Source organism: Otolemur garnettii, unplaced genomic scaffold (assembly GCF_000181295.1).
Source record: "Otolemur garnettii isolate 467f Iridium unplaced genomic scaffold, OtoGar3 scaffold00018, whole genome shotgun sequence".
Classification (NCBI taxonomy): domain Eukaryota; kingdom Metazoa; phylum Chordata; class Mammalia; order Primates; family Galagidae; genus Otolemur; species Otolemur garnettii.
In genome coordinates, this window is record NW_003852413.1 from 751,950 (window position 1) to 758,248 (window position 6,299).

Sequence of the window (6,299 nt, forward strand, 5' to 3'; positions counted from 1 at the left end):
TGGCTCTGGTGTCCAGAGTCCAGGCAAAGAGCCTGGTAGGGGACTGAGGCCAGGCCAGGGTCAGGTCTGAGCTGCCCCAGCAAGCATGCTCCCTCCCTAGTCCAGCCCCACCACACACCCCAGCCCTGGAAGCCCACTACTTGCGTGCACCTGCATGTTAGACAGAGAGCATGCACACACGAGTGTGCACGGATGAGTGAGGGTGTACACAAGTGGTGTAGGCACGTTCAAGTGTGTGCATGTGGGCACCTGCTGACAGGAGCCACCTCCTAGCTCCTTGGAGCAGGTCCTGGGCTTTCAGGTGCAGGCCAGGCAAAGTTGTTGCTCTGCACATACCTGGTAAATTAAAGCAACCTGGGACCTTGAGGGGTGGAGCAGCTGGCCCACAGAGTGCAAGGACCCAAAACAAGTATTGTCTGAGGCCATATTTGGGACCTGATAACAGGGGACATTCTAGTTTCTGCTAGCCTATGTTTCCACAGTTTCTAAAATGTACCTGAACTACTACTGTGCAGATAAGAAGGCCAAAACCTGCAACAGCCTGTGACCACAGTACAGGCCTGGCCCAGTGTCTTCACTGCTGGGACCCTCACCACCCCATTTCACTGTCCTTACCCCACTCTCATTTCTCCTTTCCAGGGGTACTCACTGCCCTACCCACACCCCCAGCTGCCCCAGGCCATGTTCATGACCCCCAGTCTCAACCACCTGCTGTACCCATGGTCCCTCTGCCAACTTCACCCCTCACCCCACCCCACTACTCATTTAATTCATACAGAAAATAGAAGCGGCTTGGCGCCTGTGGCTCAAGCGGCTAAGGCGCCAGCCACATACACCGAAGGTGGCGGGTTCGAATCCCCAGCCCGGGCCCACCAAACAACAATGACGGCTGCAACCAAAAAATGGCCAGGCATTGTGGCGGGCACCTGTGGTCCCAGCTACTTGGGAGGCTGAGGCAGGAGACTCGCTTGAGCCCAGGAGTTGGAGGTTGCTATGAGCTGTGATGCCATAGCACTCTACCCAGGGGGATAGCTTGAGACTCTGTCTCAAAAAAAAAAAAAAAAGAAAAGAAAAGAAAAGAAAAGAAAGGAAAAGAAAATAGAAGCTACCAGCAAGTACTTCCTATCCCCTCCTAGTGGCCAATAACTACCCTGCTCCTTTCCAGGCCCCTATGCATTGCCCAGGCAAGGCTGTGATCCCTCCAGCCCTAAAACCCCACTGCCCACCCCCTTTCCTTTCCTGCAAAACTGTTTAGGACCCTCTGCCACCCTCTCCCAGCCCTCCCACTCCAACACACCTGGTTCTGACCCACTAAGGTCACCTGGAGCTGGGGGTTCCTTTGCTCCCTCCCCACAAGTGGAAGGGTCTTTGATCTGGCCCCTAGGGGGGTACAAGGAGCCCTTCCTACACTCCAGGTATGGGGTGTGGGGAAGGAATAGGGGGCTTCTTCAGGTCTGGCCCCTAACCTGCCACTCTTCCCCGCAGTGCAACCTGCACCCCTCCCAATTCTCCTGCCCCCCTGCACTTCCTGGGGCTTGGAGAGCTGTCTCCTGGGGACTCATTCTAGCCACAGTGGGAGACTGCAGGATATGGGGATGAACTAGTGAGTGCCAATTGACTGAATGAATGATGCAAGGGAATGGCTGACCCATCTGTCAGCTCCTGAACTGCCTTCTCAGTGCCCTACTGGCTCCCACTTGAGGCCCCAAGCCTGAAGCTCTGTCCAGGCCTGTGGTGGGGATGGCAGTTGTTGGCATCTTCTGGATCCTGGTGGAAGCTGTGGTTGGTATGCTCACCTGATGCAAGCACTGAGTTTCCCTCAGAAGCTCCAGGAGGTAGGAGGCCCTGTCTGGGATACAGGAGGTAATTAAGATGGGGAACCCAGGGCCAGCCAGGACATTTGGCCCAGGCTAAACTCAGCCCCACCTCCCTGAACCATCCAAGGCTCTAGGGGTAGGTGAGGGGAATGCAGGTTCCAGAGAGTGGATTTCCCCTCAGAACTGCAGCTGCCTCTGTCCCTAAGCCTCTTATCCCTAGACACCCTGGAGACCAGCAGACAGCCTAGGAATTTCCATCAGGGATAGAACCCATTGTTTCTGAGCCATGGAAAGAGTCAGGGAAGGCTGCGAATGTGTTTATGAGTATGTAGGTGTCTGGTCTGAGGCCTGAGGGCTGAGGGCTGGAGGTGTGCACACCAAGTGCTAGAGCTGTACGTGTGAGAGCCTGTGTGGGCAGGCTTCTCTGCAGGGCTCTCACCCTTCCTTGAAGCTCTGAGCACTCAGAACCAGAGTTCAGCAGGAGTTGACTGAGCCCACCTAGACTGTGGGTACCAGCCCCTCTTGCCCCTACCCCAAGAATGCCAGTGGGTCAGGTGGGACAGGTGTGACAGATACGGCAGGTGGGGCAGGTGGGTCAGGTGGGACAGGTGTGACAGATACGGCAGGTGGGGCAGGTGGGACAGGTGGGACAGGTGGGACAGATAGGGCAGGCGGGACAGGTGGGACAGGCAGGGAAAGTGGGGCAGGTGGGTCAGGCAGGGCAGATGGGGGGCAGGTGGAGACAAGTGGGTCAGGTAAGACAGGTGGGGCAGTTAATGTGGGGCAGTTCAGGCAGTTTTGTACCCTCTGGCCAGTATTTCCCTGACCTCCCGCACACAAGCCTCTTGTAACCACCATTGTACTCTCTCTGAGTTCGGCAGTTGGAGATTCCTCGTGTTTGAGATTGTGCAGTATTTGTCCTTCTGAGCCTGACTTATTTTACTTAACATAATGACTGCCAGGTTCATCCATGTTGTCACAAATAATAGAATTTCCCGGAGACCCTGACCTTGCCGCGGCAAAAGGACCAAGGCACGCGGGACCAGGACAGGGCGAGGACATTTTCTAATTTTTACTTTATTAATTTATTTTTTTTGAGACAATGTCTCACTATGTCGACCTCCCTATAGTGCCCTGGTGTCACAGCTTACAGCAACCTCAAACTCTTGGGCTCAAGTGATTCTCTTGCCTCAGCCTCCCGAATACTGGGACAACAGGCGTGCGCCGCAACACCCAGCTTTGTTGTTGTTGTTTAGCAGGCCCTGGGCTGGGTTCAAACCCATCAGCCCCGGAGCACAATGGCCGGCACCCTAACCACTGAGCTACAGACGCCAAGCCTATTTGTTGTTTTTGAAGATGAGGTCCTTCTCTGCTGGCCAGGCTGGAGCCCATTGGCGTCACCACAGTTCACTGCAGCCTCGAGCTCCAGGAGTCAAGGATCCTCCCGCCTCGGCCTCCTGGGTAGCTGGGACCCAGGCACCCGCCATGCCCTATGCAATTAACATTTTTTAAACGGATTTGTTGAGATACTATGTACTTACTATAAAACTAACTTACGGAAAGTGTACAGGGTTGGGTGCGGGTGCCTCACGCCTGTAATCCAACATTTTGGGAAGACGGAAGTGGGAGTTTCGCTTGAGCCCAGCAGTTGGGAGATAAGCCTGAGAGACAGACCGAGACCTCGTCTGGGAAGGGGAGGGGAGAGGGAGAGAAAAAAAATGTACCCGCCAAAGGAATCCCATTAGTAGTCACTCCCCATCCTCCACCCTGCAGTCCTACAAATCTACTTTCAATCGCTATAGATTTACCTCTCTGGCATGAGACATACTAAAAAATTATCTGTTGTTTATAGAAATGCAACTTCATCTGGGCATCCTATAGTTTTACTTGCTAAAGCTGGCCACCCTAAGAGAGGTAATCCAAGCAAGCACTCTCACTTGGAGAGTCGCCCTGTGGCACTGACCAGATCCCAGGAGTGGCTGCCCATTGACATGCTCTCGCAAGCAACCCACTTGCCACTCCAGATTTACAGGAAAGCAAAGACTTGAAGTAGGAGATCTCTGGCACAGGTCTATGGAGGGTTCCAGGGCTCAGTATGCAATACCAGGACAGTGAATGAGGGCAACTTAGGTTTAACAGGCATGGAAGACCTCTTGAGTATATTCTTCCCTGAATTGTTCCTCATTCTGTATTTTGTCTAGTTCTCTCCATATACAAACTGTGCCAACCAGGAGTGGTGGCTCATGTCTGTAATCCCAGTACTCTGGTAGGTGAGGCAGTGGATCACTTGAGCTCAGGAGTTGGAGACCAGCTTGAGCAAGAGGGAGACCCTGTCTCTACTAGAAATAGAAACACTACTCAGGAGGCTGAGACAGAAGGATCACTTGAGCCCAACAGTTTGAGGTTACTGTGAGTTGTGATGACGCCCCAGCACTACCCAAGGTGACTGAGTGAGACTCTGTCTATAAATAATAGTAAAACTAGCCATGTGTGTGAGCACCAGTAGCCTCAGCTACTTGGGAGGCTGAAGCAACAGGATTCCTTGAGCTCAGGAGTTTGAGGTTGCCATGAGCTGTAAGGATGAACTCTGTCTCACTCTATCCAGACTTTCTTAAAAAAAAAAAAATACAGGGCGGCGCATGTGACTCAAGGAGTAGGGCACTGGCCCCATATACCAGATGTGGCGGGTTCAAGCCTGGCCCAGCCAAAAACTGCAAAAAACAAACAAACAAACAAACAAAAAAAAACACATACACACTTTAAGTGAAAAACTATTAAATTGTAATACTCAATTTATAGGATAGCCATGAAGTTCTATTTTAAATTGCACACAAAGTTCATGGCCACCCTGTGTACTGATAACAAAAGATTAATACAAGCCACATTTGGCTCGGCGCCTGTGGCTCAAGCAGCTAAGGCACCAGCCACATACACCTAAGGTGGTGAGTTCAAATCCAGCCTGGGCCCGCCAAACAACAATGATGGCTACAACCAAAAAATAGCCGGGCATTGTGGCGGGTGCCTGTGGTCCCAGCTACTTGGGAGGCAGAGGCAGGAGACTCGCTTGAGCCCAGGAGTTGGAGGTTGCTATGAGGGTGATGCAAGGGCACTCTACCCAGGGGGATAGCTTGAGGCTCCGTCTCAAAAAAAAAAAAAAAAAACAAGTCACATTTGACGTCTGCAATTTACAAGAGGTGCTCAAAGTGGTTACCATTGGCATCGACACTTCTGATTACAGTGAACTACTGCTTGAGCAACGCTGACCAAAGTGTCTACCTATATCACTGCATCTGCCATTTCCATTTCTTCCCAAGGTACCACCAGCATAGCTGGTTTTCTAGGGTACGCCCTGTCCTTTAAAGTCCCCCAGCGGCAGAAGTCAAGGGTGTTAAGAGTCAAGAGAACATGAGGGAAACTCAACCGTACCTCTCATCCTCCCTATTGTCCCGGCAAATTCTCATCAAGGTAAGCTCTCACATAATAATCTTGGGATGAAAACTTCCCATTTTGCTGTTTTAAGAATGCACCATGTGCTTGTTCTGCTAACTCCTTCCTGGTGCACACTGGTAGACTGCTGTGGTGAGTGTGTAAACTGTTCCAACACCCCAGCAGAGGAAGCAGGACTTGTTGCTGTGCAAGGCCTCCTGGGTATTTCCTTGTGCAGGTCACAAATTCCTGCAACTGTTAGGTGTGTTGGAAGTTCTGTTGCATACTGATGCCTCCATCGTCATTGTACTTCCATAGCATTCTCAAATTTCAGATACCACCTCAAAATGGTCTTGTACTCCTCAAATGACAACTGTTTTCTTTGACTGTCCTGGCTGTCACATGGTGTTGATAGCATTCATTTGATTAACACTGTTGTAACCCAGCCCTCTTTCCCCTGCCCACTCCTGTTCCCCAGCCTGCACCTGTCCCCCCCCCTCCAGCCAATTTCCCTCCTCCTCCTTTCTCCCTCCCAGAGTCAACTCGAGAACAAGGCAAGTCCCTCCTCCCTCCATGGTGGCTGAGAACAGTGCTTCCCAGCCACGTTCCCAGGCCCCCTCCTTCCCCTAGGGTTGCCAAGAACAAGCTTCAGGTACAAGGAAGAAAAGTCCCAAGTTTTACAAAAGCTCCAAGTTCTCAGTAGATGAACAATGGTGGAAAACTCACTGAGACTTGATTAATTACTGTTGTAAAACCATAACCATTGTGATACGAGATGTATCCATTGTCAACCGAAGCTGTATTAATTATTGTTCCATTTGTGTATCCATGACTACCCAAGTTGTAACCCCCCCCTTAACCAGCCACCTTTTGCTTCTGTAGTATGCTTGCACAAAGCCTATAAAAGGCAACTCACCCTCACACCTGGGCTGCTGACTGTCTCTTGGAGCAGCAGCCCCTGCAGCAGGTAAAATAAATTACCAATTAATTAACCTAAGTGGGGGTCCGAGTCTATTTTTCCAGGTCCCCTAAGTTATTTCAACACCATCTTTTTTT